Below are 23605 nucleotides of genomic sequence, written 5' to 3' on the forward strand. Positions count from 1 at the left end.
CAGTTACAAAGTGATTTAGCCTAGCCAGGTTAGACTAACCTACAAAGATTGAATTAATTCAGGCTCAGGCTTTTTGAATGTCTGTCCCTAGCCATAGTCAGAAAATTCCTCATAATCTCCAAACTAAATTCCCTCTGCTTTATCTTAAGGCCATTGCTCCTAGTCCTTTCCTCTGTGGCCACAGAGAAAAACCCACTTGCATCCTCTCCATAATCACCTGCCAGGTATTTGAGGACTGTTATCAAATTTCACCCCTGAGTCTTCTCCAGACTAAATAAACCTACTTATTTCAGTCTTTCCTCTTAAGTCCTGCTTCCTAGACCTCTAATTATCTTTGTTGCTCCCTACTGGACTCTTTCCATTCAGTCAACATCTTGAACTGTGGACCCAAAACTGGATACAGTACTCCAGATAAGACCTCACTATTGCCAAAGAGAATGAAATAATTGCTTCCCTTGATTTGCAAGTGACACACCTGTTAATACAGCCCAATATGCCATTGGATTTTTGCAACAAGAGCACCCTGTTGTATCACATTCAGCTTCCAGTTCATCATAACACCAGGTCCTTCTCTGCAGTACTGCAGCCTAGCCACTCGTTCCTCGGTCAGTATTTATGCATACTGTTATTTCGTTGCAAGCACAGGAATTTGTACTTGTCCTTGCTGAATCTTATCCAATTGATTGTGCACCGTTCTTCTTTATCCTAATATTATGAAAGCCTAAGTCTGTCTCTGTCCGTAATGCTTTATTTGCACTCTGATTGGCTGATGGAAACAGCCAAGCAGAGTGTTCCAAGCATGGGGGCACCGTCATGATTCAAAAGCTGCACGAAAGACCAGACAAAGGGTGAGAGAGCCAAGGCCAGCACCCTTGGCTTGGCTCCCCTACCCCACTCCCTGTAAGAGGCAGAACAGTGGCAGCATGGGGTGTTAGGTGGCGCCACTCCGTCCCAGCCCCCTTCCCCTGGTCATTCTTGACAGGCAATTGGGTAGTGTTTTAATAAAAGCTGGATTTACAGCTATAGATATTAATACACTTCATACATGTATTTCTTGAACTGTAATCAATATGTTTAACAGGATAACAGATTTTTTTTACCACACCTCTGAGATTAATTTGGTTTTAAATTTACAAAAATAGCTCCCATAGTTACATTAAGGGAGCTTTCTTTGTAACGATCACAAGGGATATTTTGTATCATAGAATCATAGAAGTAGGGTCGGAAGGGACCTTGTAGATCTTCAAGTCCGACTCCCCGCCTGGGCGGAAGAAAAGACTGGACTCAAATGAGTCCAGCTAGGTAGTCATCAAGCCTCTTCTTAAAGATCCCCAGGGTAGGAGCCAGCACCACTTCCCTAGGAAGTTGGTTCCCGCTCCTAGCCACTGTAACTGTGAAGTAGTTCTTGCAGAACTTTGTAGTGCCAAAGAAAAAATTCAGTCTTCTCTGCCCCATTATTTCTCTTGAAGAAGAGTATGTTGCCATGTTCAGTGATCATTCTGTACCTCTGGTACTTGAAAGAGATCTGCTGTCTGGTTCCAAGTACCTGTGCCTAATAACATGGCTTCACAGCATGTCATTTACATAAGGGCTGTCAAACTTATCTGGTTGTGTAGACTGGATGAATGATGTGGGGCCAGTTCACAGGCTGGATCAGGCCTATGGACCACCCCTCCCCACCAGCTCCAGAACCTGTTCCAGCTGCTCCAGGATCCACACCGTATGCAGCGCATGTTCTGAAGGCAAAACATGTTGCTGGGGCAGGTGGCATGGATCCAAGAGCATCCAGAAAGGGTGCTGCAGATGGCACAGTCTGGCTGGGGCAGGCACTGCATATTGCTCAGATTCCAGAATGGCTGGAACAGGTTTTGTGCTACATGTGGCACTCATGTGACAGCCAGACTGCACTGCCTGTGGCTCCTGTTCTGTCTGCTCTGGGATCTGCAGCACACATGGTGCCCCAGCAGGTGGTGGACAGGGCAAGCAGGGCTGTGTTGACACAGATTTCATCTACCTCCCTGCCCTATTGGACCATGTGCCCTGGTGCCATGGATCTTACAACAGGCCCCACCCCCGAGTAACCATGCACCCAAATTCCCTGGCCCACCAGTGTTTATGGAAAGTGGAGTCTGTTTTCTACAACTGCACAGTGGACTAGGCTGAACGAGGCTAGGCGCTTGCTCCAGTATTTAACCGTAGAGTGGTACGAGCAGCTTCTGTGTGGCATGTGTGCTACAAGGGACACAGGTAGCCTTCATGTATAGCATGCAGCAGATTAGGGGAGAGCGGATAGAGCAACAGATCAGGAAGGGAGCAGAAAAAACAACTCAGGCAGGGGAAGGGGATTGGGTGGCACTTAAGGAAGGTGCAAGGTTTACCTTATGGTATGCCTGCCAGAAAGGTTGGCCCTGCACTGCCCTAGAGGCTGCTGTCTTGTATTCTTGAACCTGTAAGTCTGCAGTTAAACTGAAGCCATTAGCCCAATACAAAGGAAGCTTCCAAGCTGTGAAGCAAATTTAAATCAGTGCAGTGTTCTCTGCCTAAGTCTCCAGGCAGCTTGAAAAGACAGCTTGCAAGCAGCAAGTACTGCAACGTTTTATTGCATGTGTCAATAATGCTGAAGTGTAAGATGGCATTTAAGTTTACATAATGTATTAGTCCCTTCTCTGATAAATGAAAAACCAAAAAAAGATAGTGAGAGGCATGTATTAAGATTTGAAGAGTTTGTGAGTGGCATCAGCTGCGGATAGAACGTGAATAAATAAAGCCAGTGTTATTCCGATCCCACCCCTAAGAAGACATTCTAGACATGTGTATGGCCACAGCATTTCTCCTTTTTCTCCTTTTCTTGAAATACATTATGAATAGTTTATCCAGACAATAAGTGCCATGAAACTTGTACTTTTAAAAGAAAATTAACAAATGGGCCTCTTCTATGCAGAAGGTAGGAAATGTATGGGAGATAGACACCAAATCTTTTTGCTTACATAAAAGATTTTTCTGTGGAACTCCACAGCTGGAGTGCTCTGCTGGTGTTCTGCTCAAGCAACAAATGACCTCCTGCTCTCAGCAGGAAAGGAGTGACTCAGTAGTGGAGAGATCCTATATAAACACAGGAACGCCAATAGGCAACATGTCAAGTCCATCGGGGATTCGGATACAATGTCTGTTCTTGATAATCTGAATCAAAGGCAGACAAAATCAAAACAATTGTTAAAAAAATTAGGACACCACTGATTGCTTATTAAAATAAAGATAGTCTCACTTAACAGTAAAGGTTTCTATTAGTATCATCCACAACAACTTGATCTGTAAGATTCAAAAACTATGTACAGTTTAAAAAAATAGGAAAACTAATATTTTAAGTACTGAATCATGTTGGAAGTGGGCTGCTCATCTTACACTGTCATAGGAGAAGAGTGTGCAGTTAGGTCAGCAGCGACTAGCTAAGCCCTGAAAAGCTGCTTACCTTGTATTAGACAACTGATGAAGAGGAGGCTCATTATTTCCTTTCCACAGTTATTTAAAGAATGTCATTGGAAAGTACCCTCTTTTAAACATCCCAAACAAAGGTAAATAGTCAACTTAACAAAAACCCAATAAAAGAGATAATGACACTTTTAAACATCAAATTTCTTAGCACCACAGGTAAAGTTGGAGGCAAAAATGGAGAATGTATTTTGGTTTAACTTGGTTATGTATTAAGATAGATCTTTCAACTATACTATAAAAAAACTTACATAAAAGTGGTATATTTATCAGTGTTACATGTGAACCACCAACATCTCTAGGAAAATGTCATGTAATACATTAGAACGAAGCCTTAACAAAATCGTACAATGCACAAGTTGCTCAAATTTATCTGCGCTTATAATGGCAATGCTTACAGATAATTGGACTAATATAAAATAATAGCATGGTGCTGTTCTTCAAAATGTGTAATGTTTCCATTGAAAACTTGTGTTTTGAGGAATCTACTATTAAGATTTTAAAATTCATTGTACAGTATGGCACACAATTAAAATGAAACATTTCTGTGTTTGGGATTTTGATAAAGACAAATAGGATTTGGGTTTTTCAGATACTTACTTTTGCTAGAACTGGTGGTAATTTTTTGTCAAAATATATTTAAAGGAATTATTTTTTCTTTAAACTTTTTTTTCAAAAATTAATTCCAATAAGAAGGACATTTCCTCTTGAACCCAGCTGGTAATAGGTTAATGCTCTGAATCAGCAATTATGGTATCTTCTATAGGTTTTAGCTCAGGTATTGTTATTTATTTGTGTGTGTCTAATCCTGTTTTTTTAGGCTTGTCATGCAAGAATAAGCTGCAGAAGTGAGCAAAACTGGTTAATTATGTGCTGCATTAAAAAAAATCTTTCAAGCTAAATCTGTTCCTTTCCATTCTTCGTAAAATCCTGGATAAAGAGTTCTAAATAGTGAAGTCTTTTGTCCAAAGGTAGGCCACAGTGCAAGCAATAGCACTGCAGTGACTTATCAATGTGCCTCAACACTGATATGACAAAAAGACAACTGGTTTTAGAACTGAGACAACAGACCTTCTTCACAGCTGTCCCATCTTTTGCCTCTCTGCCAAAAACAGATAAATGGTGATGTTTATTTTTGTGATGTCCCTTCTTGGTAAGAACAAGAATGAGACCACCAGATCTTTTTACATAGGTCATCAAGCAGTCTTCTGAGGTAAGAATGACCTTTTGTCACTGTGGTGGACATCAGGCAGACCTGAACTAATGTACTAGAGATATAAGAAGCTGTATCCCATTTCCAAACTATTCTCCAGTCCTACTCATTAACCTTTCAGTGGCAAAAGCTCAAATTCATTATTTCATTAATGGCCATGAAACATTGTACCAGCAATTAGTTTAATCTAACCCTGAGTCTTAGCAAATAGGGAGGAAGACCTACAAATATGTATTTTTTTTTTATTGAATGCAGAATAGCTTCATCTATGGAATACTGATTTTCAGACTACCCAAATATGAGAAAGCGAGTGTGAGCAGGGACTGAAATCTCATATTTGTCTAAATAAACTGTTTTTGTCTTGTCTGTCTCTTAGAACATACTTTATGCAGCAAGCTGTGTTTTATCTTTTTCAGTAAGCTATGTTTAGCAAGGCCATGGTAGATTTATGTTCACAGATAGGAGAAATTTTGTGGAAGAACCACATCCAATTGGTGTGCATGTATAAATTTAGTACTTTCAAAAGATATTGGCTTGACAGCAGTGAAGACAACTGAGGTTTCTGGCTGTCAGGGAAGCAGCTGCTGTCACTCCCAGGGGAAGTGGGGTGGGAGAGCAAAGTACTATGGGATTGTGGGGGTCTCTCTACCTGGCCAGATGTTAAATGTTTCCCAGCATTACAAAGAAGTGGCTGTTTGTTTTGTTGTTTAAACAGCAAGCAGGAAAACAAAACCCTACAAATTGAATATTTATTTCTCTGTTAAGCCATCTATTTTTTGTACGTCTTTTGTTCATATTAAGGTTTTCTTTTTGATTACATGTTTAAACAACAACTTTTGTTGTGGATCTGCCATTTTTATCCTGGGGCATTATTCTGATATTTTATCATGTGTTAGGGAAAATGCCATGTCTGAAGTAGGGTGCTAGTTGCTACCAATAATATTTAGATTTCAGCCAAAGAGAATTGAAGGGGAAAAAAATTTTAAACATTTAAGCTTCAAGATTTTGTAAATTAAATACTATCAAAATAATATTTTGGTTTCAAAATGGGCTAATTGATATACTCCAAAAGGAAATGAAAGTTTAGGGTTTATTGAAATAGAATATTTTGTTGTCAAGTTAAAATATTTCAGGTTAAATAAAACATTTCATTTAACCACAAATGATTTTTTTTTAATTTTTCATTCTGGGGGAAAAGGAGGTGGAAACAAATTGTTTTGCGTCAACTGACAAGAATTTTGAATGGGAACTGAACTGAAAAAAAAAAGTAATTATTCACCCAGCTCTATTAATGATATTAAACATGTTTGAGTGACAGTTACTCTATTCTCCTTTCCCTTCCCCTGTCTTCACTTGTATCAAGGACTTGTTTTTTAATGCATGCACTGAATCTCTCACAATAGTGTCCTGGCCCGATTAGTCCCCAAGCTCTGCCACAAATAAATAACAAGTCCTTAGTAAGTTTAAGAAAGTTGGGATCCCAGGGGTGGCATTGATGTCCCCGGTGGCTCCACAACTGTACCCACTCTACCCCAGGGTACCCTCCCATTTCTCCTGCCATGCCCTGATGGTATTAAAAACAGGGAGGCTGCCCACAGGCCTTTGTGAGGCCTCAGTCCAACTGGATTCTGCCAACCTCTGCCTGTACCCAGGGCCCTTGCTGGGCTTCATTGGTCTTTAAGCCCCTCACTGGGCCTCACTCCATAACTGTGCCACTGGAGAGGACCTCAAGCCTTAAGAGCTAATTGCATGGCTCCAAACCCTCCCCTATACCATACCCCAAGCCTCACAAGTGTTACTATGACATTGTAGCCTCTGTTGGGGCTTCTGCCTCCTCCCCTTTAATATAGCTACGCCTTCTAGCCTAATCCCACTGCATCAGACCTGGCTTTGAGGTACTAGCTTCAGTCTATCCCCCCCCTGGTCCCTGCCCCTGTCTGATCTATAGCCTTGCACTCTGCTCAACAATAGCTCAGGCTTTGAGCCTGCCCCTGGCAAGGGTCATGGTAGTCATGTACCTCTTGGGAACTACTGGGGACCTCTGTAACCATCCCTTACAGTCCTAACCCAAACTGCCAGTGTAGATGCAACATGAATACAAGACCCCAGGATAACAGCCCTCTGTGTCTTTAAGAGTGTGAACCTTGATGGCTAATACAGGATACCTCCCATCCCGGGCTCCTTGTGAGCTCCTCAAGCCTCATTGCAGGCAGCAAAGCAGTCAGTTTAGCATTCCCAGGTGGCTCTCCTGGGCGGGAGCTCCTTCCCCTGCAGCTGTCAGGAAAAGACTGCTCTGCTAGCCCCAGCCTTGATCTTATATGCTCCCAGGGCCTGCCTACATCCTGTCAGCTGACCACCTGCTAATTGGTCCATTAGCCTGTTGCCCTGGCAACCTGCATCCTGCCTAGCCTGCAGTGCTCCCTGGCTGAGCTGCTTTTATCTTAAAGTAACAGGGAGCCCCAAGCTCTCCATTACAGTGAGGAACTCAGTATTTGACCCATTGGTCTTTTCAAGCAACCTCTTAAAAATCTCTTTCTAGTAAATTCTTCTAGAATCAGACTAGCCTAAAACCAGCTCAAGAATAAGGAATCTGAAACCATCTCTCAAATGTCTCTATGTATCTGGGAGTTACAAAGACTCTGGATCAGTGTCTCAGTTTGCAGGCTGCATGCCAGAGCCTACAAATATCTATCGTCAGAGCCATAAAAAGCAGGTTCTGCTCCCTGGGTTGCAGCAGTGGCTGCTGTTCTTTTGCCTCCCCCTAAGTCAGCAGGACTGGTGCCTGAGTCACAGACTTGTTATACTGCTTATTACATACCCTTAGCTTCCACAGAATAGCATGTCTGAAATAAGCACAGTAACTGTTTTGGGGGCACTGCAGAATGCATGGGCCAGAAAGGCTCTTTGCTACACCTGTTAAGAGAGCAACATGACCTTCCTCCAACACCAGTGGAGCTCAGAAACTCTGTGTAGGATTTATTTGGCTGTTGCACCATCTTCACCTTCCTACATCATTTATTTGTGTTAGCTTTATCTAGGTCTTGCCCTAAAGCAATGACTAGGACCAGTCCTAGTCATTTGCTTTACCAGTGGGGGGAAAAGAACTTAGCTAGCATTATCCACTCCATTTGCATACCCTTATAATGCTAGATCTAGTATCTCTTTTAATAAATGTATTTTCCTTCTTTTAAAGCGCTGAATTGTACTAATGCATTAAGTCTCCATGATACAGAAAGAATACTGTTTTGTGCTGCATCTCATACTATTGTTTGTATTGCAGGGACACGCAAATGCCCCAATTAAACTAAAGTTTTGTTATACTAACAGCTGTATAAATACATCACTAGACATAGTGACTGCCCCAAAGATCTTACAGCCTGCCATCTTTCCACTGGAATAACTGCAGAATAAATCAAAGCAAGCTTTAAAAGCTTGTCTGAAATTCTGCATTCATCATACCTAACCATAATCAGTGTTAGCAAAACCTCTTTGTACATGCATCCCACATCAGACTTTCAAAGAGAATGTACTTTTCTCCCTCCATCTACTGAGGCCCTGAGCTGCCAATGCCATGCTGTAAACCTCCGATGGTGATGATACATAAAAGCAAAAAAATCAGAATGAATGACTAATTTTTTATTCAATATATTCGTTTACTCCTGTGCAAGTAAAAGATGTTTCAGCCCTGGCAAGAAGCCACTGCAGCCCTCAGAGACATGTTGGTTGAGGCTTGGCAATAGAATTGCATCTGTGAACTTTCAGGTAATGGCAGACATTATTCCTAGTGTATATTATGTCATAATTGTATGTTTTCTTTAATACAAACACAAAATATGCAAAGCTTCAGGACTTGCCAAAATTTCCTTGAATGAGGTTGGAAAGCAGGATTTATGTTTCAGAAGGTATGGGAAGCCCTTTTTCACCTGTTAAAAACTGATCTGACTTGCCTTTATATATTTTACATGAAGAAGTGAAAATAAAATAAAGGTATCTTTTTATTTATTATTTATAAAAGAAAAATTGCCAAGAGGAATCTCTTTCAAAAACCCAGAATTAAATGGAGAAAAAGAAAGGAGGTCACCTTCACACTGTAGTTAATTGACCTGATCCCAGACTGATTATTTTTCTTCCTATGTTTATAGTCCAGCAGCAACATCTTCAGCCCAGATATGTCAGTTTAAAAGGTACGACGAAGATACTGAACTGTAGTTTGCCTTCAGTCATGCCATTGAAACCCTGAAAAGTATCAGCTTATCTTGCGTATGCTTAAACATTTGCAGCCCTGAACGAGTTTTCAGCAGCCCAGTTAGATGCTCCCATATTGACTGGGAAGCAGTTGTTTCTGGCTACCAGAAGAATAGCTGTGGCAACTGCTCTGGTAAGCATCCAGATTGCCACTGTTTCTCGCCAGATTAGATGCTGCAGAAATGTTTCATCTGGAAAGAGAAAAAGGAAACTGTTTTTGAACAAAGATTTCCCCTTTTTACTCACACCCTATTCCAAATATTTTAACTAGCTCTGCTGTTCGGCTAATTGAGGAGCAGAGCCCTTGAGCCAGTTAAACAATTCTGTGAGGAGCAGGTTTTTAATGCAGCAATCTGTTCCTGCTGCATAGAATAGGATTGCTGTCAAAGCAAGGGAGTTCTTTGCTGGATATCTGATCCTTCATGAAGCCAGCCTCCTGAATTGGCTGAAAAAATTCACACGTGTTATGGTCTTTGATACTTCAGCAGCTACAGCATCAAGGATCCTGCTGCTCATCATTAATCTGTTCAGCTTCTTCACGAGCTTTGCTGCAGAACTGGGCAAGCACTTTCATCTGCAAGCATCTTTCTGACACAGCATTAATACCACATGATCAGGAAAATCCAGTTGCCATCCCACCATATTGTATACATTGTATACATTTTATATAATACATGTACATAATATAATGCGTTGTATATAATACATGTATACAATACATTGTATACATTGTATATTGTATGCAGTTTAAACACATCACCTAAACAGTTTTAAATCGCTTCTGCATTCAATGCCACAAAACAGAAGCAGCTGCCAGAGAACATTTGCCCAGTGGCTAACCATAGCATATAAAATTCAGTTACAACCAATAGTACCATTTTTGTTAATTAAAAATAAATAAATTGCATAACCCCAAGGAGGCCCCTGAATTCTGTGTACACACTGTTAACTTGTATAGTCCGAGTGTTTTAACTTCAATGAGACCTCACACTAACTAACTGTCTTAAAATTCAGTCTTTACTCAGATTGTGCACTGCAGATTTGGGCTAGGTATGGTGTCCACAGAGAGATCAAATGCCTGCTTTACATGCAAAACAAAATGCAAATTTAAGTTTGGGCTCACTGACTCCATCATAATTGATACATCCAGATTCTCGTATCCGTACACATTTTGTGAGTGATCTTACATTTTTAATAGGACTGCTAGAGAAGTTTGACACTATTGAATCCAAGAAGGGTATCAAAACTATGTAATTTCCCTACTGTATCCTATCTAAACAAGCCAATGTGCTCTACAGGCAGGAATATAGTGCCACAATGTTTGTGAGATGGAACGACCTGTTACCCGTATGTTATAAGTTTATTAATAGGAGCACAAAGAGATTATTTCGTTTCTTAAGGTCATAAATACGTTGGGATAGCTGAGGCTAGAATCTGTTTTTCCCTGATTTTCAGTTCTGTTCCTTACCTACAAGACACCTATTCCTTTAATTGTTTTTTGAGGTTTGGGTGGGTTAATTTAAATTTAGCATTTTCAAAACTCTGAACAGAGGAATCTGCCTCTTCATTTATGAATATTCAAACCCGGATTCCAAGCAGAGTCTTCTGTACATACAGGTTTATTTTAATAACTAAATCAGCAGTTTCATACTAAATTGTTAGATACCTAAGAAGGGAGTTGTTGATAGCCTTGGCAGCTGGAGGGACTAAAATGTAAACCAAGGTCTGAAAATAAATATATTTACATTCAGCACAGAGGTTAATGTGTTCAGGGTTCTTGGCACACCCTATTACACTCGGTAACCTCTACCCACCAGAGAAGCCTTGGACTGAATTCCTCAGATACCATTGGTCAAGACTCAGGCATACTACACTTGGCTATATCCGTTTCGGAGAACCCATTCCCAGCCTCTCCCACCTGCCCTACCATGATAGGTGAGATATTGGAAGATAAGACTGAGACACGATTTGGATGCTAGATATGTTGGGAAATTTGTGCTGTGCCTTCCTGCACTATCATTAGCAACAAGAGGTGCAAAATTTGTTGTTAAAGAGTTCCTTCTGTCTCTCTCTTTGTCTCTCTCCATCCTGCATCCTTACATGTTTCATAAAGTATGGCTGTCTTGATGGCATCACAAAACAATTTTCTAACTTCCTGAGAGAGGAAAAAAATATGATGGCAGCTAAGGACTTTTGCCGTGGATTGGGCAGAGTCTACCAAACATTTCAGAAATTATTTCTGATTATTCAGAAAAGAATCATTTAAAATTTTCAGACAAAAGTATTCACAAACTCTTATTGTCATTCATTTAGGGAAATAATGAGATATAAGATTCTTCTGACCAGTCACAGCTAAACAAAACAGACTAATTCATATTAGAAATAGACCACATATTTTTAATTATGAAGACGATTAACTAGTGGAACAAACTACCAAGAAATATGGTAGTTTTCCTATCTCTTGATGTCTTCAGATCAAGACTGAATGCCTTTCTGGAAGACATACTTAAATCAAATATAATTAGGCTGTGTACAGGTGTAAGTGACCTGTTTTCTCCTACCGGTATCAAAATAGAAGACAGCAAGTAATCACAGAACAACTTACATCCATGCAGTAGTTTCAATGGTATTTTTAAATAATTAAAAATGAGGACACTTCAATCTGCCAAGAAGAAAAAAATCCCTTGTTGAATAAGCATTCATAATAAAATATTCTCTGCAGTCCTCAATAAGAGAATTCCTCAGTGAAACACCATTAACTTTCGTTAAGTGGAAAAGCATGTTAAAGCAGAGCTCCCTGAAATTGCTGTTTTATAGTTAATATAAATGCTTGTGTCATGATATATGGTGCATATATCTTCCCAATGGAGCAACATAGCAATTTCCCAATAGAGTGAAGAAGCACCAATGTACATGATTACCTTGTATATAGCTCCAACATCATTTATGGAGGTATGATGCTTACATAACATCATGAGTCTGGGATTGGGTCCCAAGGAAGAAAACCTTGGAATCCTCAAGCATGGCACATAGTCACCATCCTGTATAACCTACAATAGATGTGAGAGTGTGGCTGTGGAGGCTAATGGTTACAACAGGCCATAGCCTATTGGTTACAATGGTTGCAATGTAAACCAAGCTCAATTTTATTACTATTCTGTTTCTGCCTTTACCTTTTCATTGCTATCAAACTCAGTCAACAAGTAATTTCCCTGTTTTGAGGGACAGGACTGGCCTGCCCTTTTTTTTTTGGTAGGGTGGAGGGTAATCTATAATGTGAGTGTATATGGTATTATACATACATAAATTAGCTCTGGGTCTCAGGGCCCTGAAAAGATGCAAGGGTTACTTCAGGAGCTGCAAAATCCGATTACCTTTAAACTAATCAAATAAAGGGAGACGGTAGTAAGTGGTTGATATACATTTGTGAAGAAACTTTATTAGTCATAACAGGAAGATATGTACTATATCCTAAAGGCATACTAGTGTGAAAGTCCAGTCAGTACCAAGAAAAGGTGGTGCCTGAAGAAGTGACTCAGGCTGTGTCAGGCAAACTGCAAAGAGCAAGTGGCTTATACATTTAAAAGGCTTTGTAACTTCAGTGCATTCTCTGGCAAATGGTATCTAGCAAGGCAGCCTCTTGCCTGCTACTGCAGCTGTCAAGGAAGCAATATGCTACTATATAACCTTAACAAAAGGAGTGAAAAAGGAGAAGGATGAGGGAGAATGTCTTCCACACACTCAAGTTACAAGCAAGAATTTTGAAAGTTAGTATTAATATAAGTGAATTAATCTGCAGAAGTAACATCTGGTCATGACCTGAAAGTAAAGATGGACCTATGTAAGCAGTAGAAGTATACTGATGCTATTATACCAGTTGAAATTGTTGACGAAACTAGTAGGTGACACATTCCTACATGTAGGCTGGAATACAATGGAGTCTTTTGACCTGAATTCCTCTTCTCCAGAATTCCCATTAAATGGCTGCCGTCTAGCATGCATTATTTCCATTGAAAATAATCTATTTTTTCATGTTCCCCAATTTATTATAACAACATCTATGCTACTGTACAAATTCCCAAACATTTGCTGTATGTGCTATGGCAGTTTCCCATTAAGGAGAAACCTGGCTTTTTGTCAAATCATGTTTTCTTTATCTGTTCATGAATCAAACCATAACAAACAGAGAGGCATATGAGCAATAGGCACAGTGCCACAGATTTAGATAGGATACCAAGCAAAAGAATGCTGATATAATCATATCAGCCCATGATGGATTCAGGACACCAGTGTTTGTTTAAAAAAAAAAAGAAAAAGTTTTTTGAGTCTGTTTTTCTGAAACTTTGACTCCACAGCTTACCAACAATCATGCTTTTCAACAGTTTGTATTCTGACATACGTTTTAGGTGTAATTCATTATATTTTAAAAGAGCAAGGTACTTAAGTTTAAAACATAGAGAAATGATTATTATAAGTAAATATATGTTAACATTACGAGCATAATGCTTTAATATATTTATGTGCACCTCTTAGTCCAAATTTGCTACTGCATCAAGAGCATGATAATGCTAGTCATTCCTTGTATTATTCCACTATAGTGGCATCATAGTTGTAGTCACTTCCACCTTTCTCTTTTTTTTTTCCTTGTACATTTACCACATTTTAATATGAACCATAGTTTTATGCAGCAGGGATTGTGATATACAGCCATTGTAAAATGTGCTACCATTTTGTTTTGTTAGTTGATATTTTAGTACAGTATGATACTTATATAGTTCATGATCCATTGGCAAATGGAATATTTTATTATTTGTCTATTTAAAATTGCATTTTACTGGAGGAAGCTGTATATTGCTATAAGCAGGAAAGTGAGTGGGTATAAAATCCCAATGGCTGAGGAAAAAAAGATTCAAGCCACCTGCGGTAGGGAAAGCTGCAAGTTACCTTTTGATTCTAGGGAAAGAAGATGCCAGGTCCTGGAACACAGGGTCATATAGGAAAGCAGAGAAGAATGCCAGAACCAGGTACCGCTGAAATACCACCCATACCCGCATAGATATAGCCGGAGCAGTGGCATACACTATAGCTGTGTCATTGTAATTGTAGGTTGGCTGAGAATTAGAAGAAGTATTGCTACAGTTAAAATGCAAAAGCAACCTAGCTGTTTCAGTATGCTGATTAGAAATGCTACAGACACGTGGGAGTAAGTGTTGTATTGTTAGTCTCCTCTAGTTCCATCTTCACACAAAATAACCATTGAGTTGAGATCAAGTATGAGAAGTTTTCGCCCCCAAAATATTTTTTCAGAAGGGTTGTGGGAGGAGGGGCACAGTACTCCCCAAAGCATAGTACTGACCAATTACACTTCTGCCAGAGATTAAAAGAATCTCCTCATGCTACCTAAATGAGCCAGCTACAGTGATTTGTTTCTGGAAACTCCTAATTCCAGAGGAACCTATTGGGAAAATTCAACAGCAACTAAAAATATTTTCACTACTTCCAGGGTAATTGAGCTAGATATTTCTCACTTGATGATGTTTCCAAGCTGAACACAAAGAGACTGTGCTGAGATGTCATCTACTGTTTTGGATCCAGACAAGTTTGACTGTATCATTCTTGTCAAAATAGCAAACTTTATGTACTGTCTTCATGAATGGAGATTTTACTGGTTTCAAACACAGAGATTCTAGATTCAATGGGAAGTCTGCAGGCTGTGGGTTATACCATGTGTATCACAAATGGCTGAAGTCAACGAAGACATTTCAAGTTTGTTATTCCTGGGGATTGAAGCCTCCTTTGGAAATGCAAAGCATTAGAGATCCTTACATGAACAGTGAGTAAATGCTTGCACATGAGAATGCTTTCTGATATTTAAGAGCTTGCCAGTTAACACCCTGCACTAAGGTCTGTGCCACTGAGCATATCGGAAACAGAGGAGCTCAGATCCCAGCTAAGGATACTAGTGAGGGAGGGAGGGGTGGTTAGAAGGAGCTGAGCACCAGACAGCAGGGTGAAATAGTCCTGCTTTATACACCTGTCTCAGGCATCCTGCTGAAAAAGTCATCAGTTGATTGAACCAACAGGATGCCCAGAGCAGGTTTTTAAATGGGGCTGACCCAACAAAAATGGGACCTGGTTACTCAAGTTAGGAGGTTATCTACTATAATGAGCACTGGTGAAACATTCTCTAGCCACATTCCTAATTCACCCCGAACATGTACAAGTAAACCTCCCAATCAGCTGTCTACATAATAGAGTAGTTCTGCAGTGGGAATTTGTGTCAAAATCTCATCTCGGGGAACCTTGAAAAGGTTGTGGCAAGATCATTCCAGCTTGTTCTGGACTTCACTGATTTCTTATCAGTTAAATTATAGGGCTGAGTATTCTCAAGTAATTCCAATAGTATCCTTAGTTATTGCTATCTTCTTGGCAATGGACAAAGCTCAGGTGTCCTTGCAGATTGTTTTAGGTCTGTTGAGCAGCCTATTGAAACTTTTTGTCATGAATCCTGCAAAAGCAGTCAGGATGGATGACCCTATTCCTCAGCAGATCTGTCCCTTTTTTTCTCAAAGGTGTTAGAAATTATTGTCAACCACTTCCAGGGTCCTATTCTGCAGGGTCTGTTACATCATCTGTCTTCTTCAGCACATAAGATTACCATACTAGATGCCAAGGCATTTTATGTCACAATACCATCGTATGATGATAACACTTAAATCCTCATCTTTTATCCAGATTGTATAGTTGCTTTGTATTCCTGGTCAGTTTTCTTCTGATTTGTTTATAAATTTCTTCTCTAATGTTCAGGTGTGCATTCAGTTTGGGATCCCAAGGACAGCAAAGTAATACAGTGGTTTTGATGAGGAAGAATTTCTTTACTGTCCGAGCCCCCAAGGTCTGGAACAGCCTGCCATCAGAGGTGATTCAAGCACCTACACTGAACACCTTCAAGAGAAATTTGGATGCTTATCTTGCTGGGATCCTATGACCCCAGCTGACTTCCTGCCCTTCAGGCTGGGGGCTGGACTCGATGATCTCCCGAGGTCCCTTCCAGCCCTAATGTCTATGAAATCTATGAAAATACAAACATTTACCAGATACATTCAGCCTACCTAAGCTTTATTGATACGTGTGAATATGCTTCTTGCTGTCTGCTTATAAAGGTCACTTTTTGAGAAAACCTTGATTATTCTTTGCTTCTGAGTTAGGAGTGTTAAACCACTTGAAATATGAAAGCCTTTGCTACAACTCCGTTCCACAATCTGCAGTCAGTTTTTAACTGGCATCTCTGCACATTGCAGGGGAGTACTTCCTGTTAAAGATTCTGTTTGTTAAGGCAGATATAAAATCAAAACCTTGTCTGTTTACTCACAGAATACATCCTCCTTGGGCAGCCACAGTGGATTCTTTCCATCTCTCACTCACCAGTTGCTTAGGCCAGGGATAGGCAACCTTTTTAGACTGCAGGCTGTAATGACTCACCCCAGGTTGGAGACAGGCAGGTGGGTAGGCACTAGAACTATGCCACTGCTACTGCTTGCCATGGTGGCAAAGGTAGACTACCTGCAACAGACACCCCATTTCGCCAAATGCTGCCAAAGCCCCATGTCCACAGCCTGAATCCAAAGGTTCTGCAGCCAGATCTAGCCTGTGGGCCATCACTTACCAATCTCTGATTTAGGCAGAAATGCTATTGAATTTAAGAGAACTAAAACCAACAATGCTGTGCAGAAATTTAAAAAGGTTCTATAAAATTATAACTTAAAGAATTTAATGGAGATGGATAACATTAATTTCCAGATCCTTCTTAAAGATGATGTTAGAGGGACAATTATATTCCATCAGATGGTTTGTTCTCTATGAAATGCTACAGGAATTTTCTCTAAGAATTTTTAAAATTCAGTGCTGAATTCAAAAAAGTTAAAAAAGGATCTAGACAAAATCATGAATGATAGATCTGCTAATAGCTGTTGAACAGAACAGTAGGAAACATTTCCTTTGGCATCTCTAACCTAATAATGATAGATGCCAGGGAGGGTAATGAACAGGGCATAGATCGCTTTAAGCAGGCTGCTTATAGGCTGTAATCATAGGATATACCATGTTCCATGTTGGGTAAATACCTTTTTCCCATCTAAATTCCGTTTCTGTTTTGACAGATGTCACTAACACCACCGCTTAAGAGCTGCCATGCTACAACTGCAGTAGTAGAGAGGACTAAACATTTCCCTTGCAATATGTTGGGGCAAAGGAAACTTTATTAAAGTGACCGTATTGGTATGTTATATTTGTAGTGTGCTGCATTCTGCCCTGTTAAATAAATAAACCATTTATCCTCAAAGTGGTTGAATTTTAACAGTGGGTATAGATGTTTCTCTATAGTCATAAAATTTGTGAAGTGCTTAAAGGATCTTTTTTGGGTTAAAGGTTCTTGTATAAACATCAGATATTTCAAATGAACATAGATCATTAAATGAGAATAGCTAGAAAATAATTTGATCACGTTACTGTTGAACTGCTTTATCAGGACACATGATTTTTGCAACAGAGATTTATTTTTTTTCTTTAGTGTTTCTATTAAATTTATTTCTCCCTGTAGATCTTGCAATTGAATAATCTCTGGTGAAACTCAGGTACAAACTGAATCCTTGCAACTAAGTGAGATATGAGTTAGTAGCCCCCAAGTTCAGCTTTAGTTGCATTTGTTTGGTAGCTCCAGGTTTTTGTTATAAAGACCAGAGATTTAAAGGGCACCCAATAGGGAAGAATTGTACTTGGCAGAAAAACAGTGTCTGTGACTGCCATTATCTGCTTTGCTATGTTTTGCCCCTTCTGGGATGGCTGGCAGATAACTACTGCAACATCACACCATGTTCAAGGGACACAAGCTTGTAACCACTGTCAGTTTTTTAACAGAGTCTTGTTATAAGACTCAAGGTGAATTCTTACTCTGATGTGCAGAAATTGAGCAACACTTGCCATAATTTAGGGAGGATTTGTGACTAGCTTTCATCTCATTAGGAATTCTAACAGTGCAGGGCAGGGGACATTGATTGCTTTTGTTGGTGGATTTCCAGAAATGAACCAGTGGGCCTGATTTAGTTCTTGGTAAGGCTGGCATAATTCCTGGGTAACTTCAGAAAACAGTTGTATGTCCAACCATTGTAATCTATGGTCGCAGCCAAGCAGCCAAAGGAAGGTGTAGTTGAAACACAAGCAGGCATATCCACACCAACTTTAACCTCCCCAACATGAATAACAATCCAGTGGACAGACGTGATGGAACAAACTGGAGCCCCAGCTGTAGAAGCCTATCAGAGACCCTAGGAATATACTCAAAAGTTGTGCTGAGCCCAAATCAGTCATTTTCAGATATTCACTACTATTTCTGCCTGTGCTAGTTAAGAAAGAACCTTTTGCTTTCTGTGATAGTTAAAGCTCATACAGGCAGACCTGGCCTTACTAGCTACACTCGTACCTTCATTTGGTTTCATTGACAAATGTAAATTGGGATGAAGCTGTGATGTGTATGGCATCAATTTTTAAAAACAAGGTTAAGGCCAAGAAGAAAGTTGGGAGAAATCCAAAGGTAAGACTGTTTTGCCTCTAACAATATCAAAAGCTTTGGCAAACCAGCTACTAAAGTAGTATTTTAGTATAATGATGTATTTTATGAGTTGTTTCCCATTCATAAGATAATTGTCTCTTATGCTCAGGTTGACAGTTGGAACGTCCCATAATCTCAGAGATAAGAGAGAGCATGTTCTTGATTCTTCTCTTTTAAGTAGATCCCTCTTCAATTCAGAATTAGGTCCCTTAACTTACACCTCAAATACTCTACATGTCTTCAATTTGCTTTAGCATCTGTCTATAAAAAAGAAAAGGCAAGTTTGAAAAATAAATCCCTAATCACTTCTGCTGTCGTCTTCCCTAAATGCAGATTTTGATTTGTGCCTGAGTTTTCTACATCTGTACTCTGCAAGCATGTCCAGAATAATCCCCTTTTAAAATAACAGCATATAACAACAATAACAGATACAAACAACAGGGAGCTATAAGCCATGAGCCAAAACTCCACTGCATGCGTGCGCTGCTCTGTCTCATCTCTTCTCTACATTTTTATGTTGTCTGCTTAGACTACCAACCAGCTGAGGCAAGGACAGTTCTGGTTACACATTTACAATGTTTTTGACAGTAGATGTTTTGCAAATAATAGAGCATAGGGTGCAGGAGTGGAAGTGATCACCTGATACATTAAATTCAGGCCCTTGCTGTCATAAAAAGTTATGCTATAGACTCTCTTCCATAAAATGATCAAGCTCCATCTTAATAGTAGTGAGGTTTCCTACATCTGCTACTCTTATTGGAGGGTTGTTCCAGGACCTAAGTGATGGTTAGAAACCTTGCAATTTCCATCCTAAATATACACATGGTGAGTTGGTACCAATTTGGATTTGTGCCAACAGGGTTCTGTAACTTAAATTATGCTTCTCCCACTAATATTCAGCCCCACCAGTGTAGTCAAATAAGCCAAGCTCTCTAGTCTCCTCTTATAAGATAGGATGTCCTTTCCCCTGATCACCCTAGAACCTTAACTGAACCTGTCCTTGTCTAAATTCATCTTTCTTTTTATGGGCAACCAGAACTGTATAGCATATTCCAGACACATTCATACTAGTTCTTTGTACAATCATATTAATACAATCCTAACTCTACTAGCACTACCTCAGCTAGGAGCCCAGGGTCACCTTTGGCTGTTTCACAACTATCTCACATTGTTAGATCCTAACAATACAACTAGCAGCTAGTACATCCAAAACTTTCCCCTCCTCAGTTGTTTGGAACTAATGAAGCAAAGGACTTGTTAGTAGTTCCCAAGTGCATGACTTTGCATTTTGTACTGTTTAATTTCATCCCATCTCTATTACTTTAGTCTTCAAGATTATCTGGTTCTATCTGTATTATAGCCTGGTCCTCCTCTCTGCTGTCAGTTTTGCATATTGGTGTCTAAACCTGTATCCAAATTTGCTTTGAGTGCTCCCACATTTTTTTCCAAGGTCATTAAAGAAACTGTTTAGAATTTGGCACTGTGTACATGATAACACACAGGTTATGGAACAGCCATGCCAATTTTGTCTTAATACCGTTAACTTACACTGATGTAAATCAGGACTAGTTCCATAAAGCAATGTAATTGCACAGATCCTTTTCAGCAGAATCAGACCCTTCACATCTAATGTCTGTCCAATAAATGTTTATCAAAATATGGCTGAAGTCATAATGCCGAAAGTCATAAATTGTATGATGAGTTTAAAAAAAAACTACTTAGAAATGTGAAGGTCATATTTTTATTAGAAAACCTAGCAATAAGGTGAGAAATCCAAGCTAAACTTCCTGTTTACACTTTGTTTCCAAAGCAGTCTCTTTTTTGAAAGAACATCATTAAGGAGTGCACTTACCTATTTGAGCAACTTTGTTGCCACTGCTCAAAATATAAATGTCAGAAGATATTTAGGAAAAATATCAGAATACACTGGCATGTGTTTATAAGATCGGTGTACTCCTAATACATTTCCTTCCTTTACAAATTTTAAATATAGCATGGTGTGGAAGAAACAGTTACAGAATTGTATATTTACATTCCAGGGTTATAGCTGATATTTATGTATCTATATAAAGCAGTCAAATCTGAGCATTAAAGCTCTTTTTGGTAATTTTGCCATTGATCTGTGAAGCACAAAGATTTTGCTTTGACAGTGCCTTGGAAGGAGAAATACTGAGTGACAATGAATGGCATTGACACCCTTTTTTATATGAACAGAACTTGCAATCTTTAAATAATCAGAGAGAAAGCAGATTTGCCTTAGTTACCAACCACAGTCTGTTTGCAAAATGAGCACACGGATATGCTGTATGATTTAAATTTTCCCAATATGGTCTTTTATTCATAACAGCAGTTGTCTTTTTTTCCCCTGAGGAATGCTAAGAAAAGTACTTTAGAAGTCTTTCATTTCACCGAGAACATTTTTAAAAAATGGTATTTTAAAATGAATTCAATGGTGCTGAAACTTGCCAAAGAGACAGCATTTGAAGTCTGACATAGTCTGTTTACTCACAGACTGCATACGCCTTGGGCAGCCACAGTGGATTCTTTCTATCTCTGACCTGCCAGTTGCTTAATCCAAGGATAGGCAACCTATTTTGACTGCAGGCTGTAACGACTCACCCCAGGCAGGAGACAGGCAGGTGGGTAGGCACTAGAACCATTCCACTGCTACTGCTTGCCATGGTGGCAAAGGTAGACTGCCTGCAACAGACACCACATTTCGCCAAATGCTGCCAAAGCCCCATGTCCACAGCCTGAATCCAAAGGTTCTGCAGCCAGATCTGGTCTGCAGGCCATTGCTTACCAATCTCTGATTTAGGCAGAAATGCTATTGAATTTAATAGGACTAAAACCAACAATGCTGTGCAGAAATTTAAAAAAGGTTCTATAAAGTTACTTTATACCCTATAAAATTTAATGGAGATGGATAACATCACTAATTTCTCGATCCTTCTGAAAGAATGATGGTAGAGGGATAGTTTTTTAATTGTTTGTTCTGCATGAAATGCTACAGGAATTTTTTCAAAGAATTTTTAAAATTCAGTGCTGAATTCAAAAAAGTTCAAAAAGGGACTAGGACAAGATCATGACTGATACACCTGTTAATAGCTGTTGAACAGAACAGTTGGAAACATTTCCTTTGGCATCTCTAAACTAATAATGATAGATGCCAGGGAGGGTAATGAACAGGGCATAGATCACTTTAGGTATATCCAGGTCAGTGTCTCCTTTTAAAGCATGCACCCCTGCTACTGTTGGAGACAGAATACTGGGCTACATGGACCATTGGTCTGACCCAATATGGCACCTCTTATGTGCTTATGTTATGTTCTTGTATATAATTAAAACAAGTACTCTACAGTCATGACTGTAACTATTACATTATGATAATAAAAGCAATGTTTTAAGGGTTGAACAGTCATTTCAATTGAGATATTTTTCACTATTCCATCTTATATCCTGTACTGTTTGGAATTATTCACAAAGAGGTGCTATTAGAAACCCACTACTATGAAATAGCATAGTTCGAGTTGTAATGTAGACTTTATAGTCCAGGGAAGTCAAGGTGTTTTTTGGTGATATTTTTTACTGGATCAACTATACCATTGGGAGAGAATTTAGACAAGCTTTCAGACACAAATGGTGTGTCTACACATTGCAATACAGTGACATTGCTATGGCAAAGGAAGTACTAAAGCACAGCACAGTATGGATGGTTACTGCATCGTGCACACGGTGCACAGTTCAAAGTTGCTGCTACATCACTGTAGGGGCGCACTATACCCAGGGAGTACACTGCTACGGTAACATAGCTGGCAATCACATGTAGACACACGAGATCACTATGTCCTTAGAGTGCGCCATGTTGTGATGTAGCACATCACTATATCACCATAGGGTGATATGTAGACCACCCAAAGTATCCTTCCTCAAGTCTGGGAAAGAAGCAGACACACACAGCTTGAGCTAAACAACAGTGAACTTTGTGAGAAGTAATTCTGGTGCACAGTCTTTCACCCACAGGTTCTTGTTTTGAAATTACTCCTCATAACATGTTTTTGCTCCTACTTTACAGCCATCTTCCATTTCTTTAAGTAACTGTTTTTCATTTACATATGGAATTATACACAAGCAATTTTTCTATCTATTAGTTAACTCAAGCAGTGTTTGCAAAGGCCTGTGTCAGAACATTTTAACCTCCACGGTCACTCAATTCCTGACCTCAAGATTGCTTTTCTTAGGCAGAAAATTTGAAAAAAACAGTCTGAATGGGGAACTGCAGAACAAGAAATCATCCACAGACTGGATTCCATGAAGTATGATTCAGAGAGTTGGTTAACTGTGTTAGTTTGCAGTCAGTCAGAAGGCAGGATAGATATGCACCATCAGAGTAACCATGTACCATAGACTAACTAAATAAGTATGGTTTAAACAGGAACAACAAATTCTTATACCATTACCTGGATTAGCTTTTGTGACCCCTTTGCTTCCCATTGCTTGTTTCTCCCAGCACTGTCCCTCTCCTTCTCCCTCCCCACTTCCTCTCCCTCTTCTTTCCTCACCTTTTTTATTCAAATCACTCACTCTGTTTTATACATGGCTCTATGCCGGGGTCGGCAACCCCCAACATGCATGCCACAGGCATGTGCTTAAAACACGGGGTGGGGAGTGGGGAAGGAGCGGGGGCTGCACTGCACCAATAACAATGAGGCCCCTTATCGCTCCCCCGCTGCCCATCCAGAGGCACCCATGAACCTCCTACCACCTGCCACGGCTGGCCCAGGCTCTGGGCAGGCCCCTGCTGCCCACCACAGAGCCTGGGATGCTCACAGCAGGCAGTGGGGAGACTGCAAACAGCTGCACCAGGGTCTGTGAAGCCCCAACCCAGCTTGTTGCCAGCAGTGGGTACATGCATGCTTCAGGGTGGACAGTGGGGAAGAGGCCCGGGCTTTGCTGCCACAACAAGGATTGGGCTTCCCCCTCATCCACCCCTGGGATGCCACCATCTTCCAAGCAGAGTCTGTGGGTGGGTTTGGCACTCTGCCCAAAAA

The 23605-nt window shown here is 40.0% G+C and overlaps 1 protein-coding gene across 2 annotated transcripts in view; it reads left to right on the top strand.

Moving 5' to 3' along the window:
• Positions 1-23605, top strand: part of ELOVL6 (ELOVL fatty acid elongase 6) — a 135721-nt gene that overhangs the window by 53556 nt on the left and 58560 nt on the right. The window lies entirely within an intron of this gene.

Source organism: Crocodylus porosus, unplaced genomic scaffold (genome assembly GCF_001723895.1).
Source record: "Crocodylus porosus isolate Cpor-Errol unplaced genomic scaffold, CroPor_comp1, whole genome shotgun sequence".
Lineage (NCBI taxonomy): Eukaryota > Metazoa > Chordata > Crocodylia > Crocodylidae > Crocodylus > Crocodylus porosus.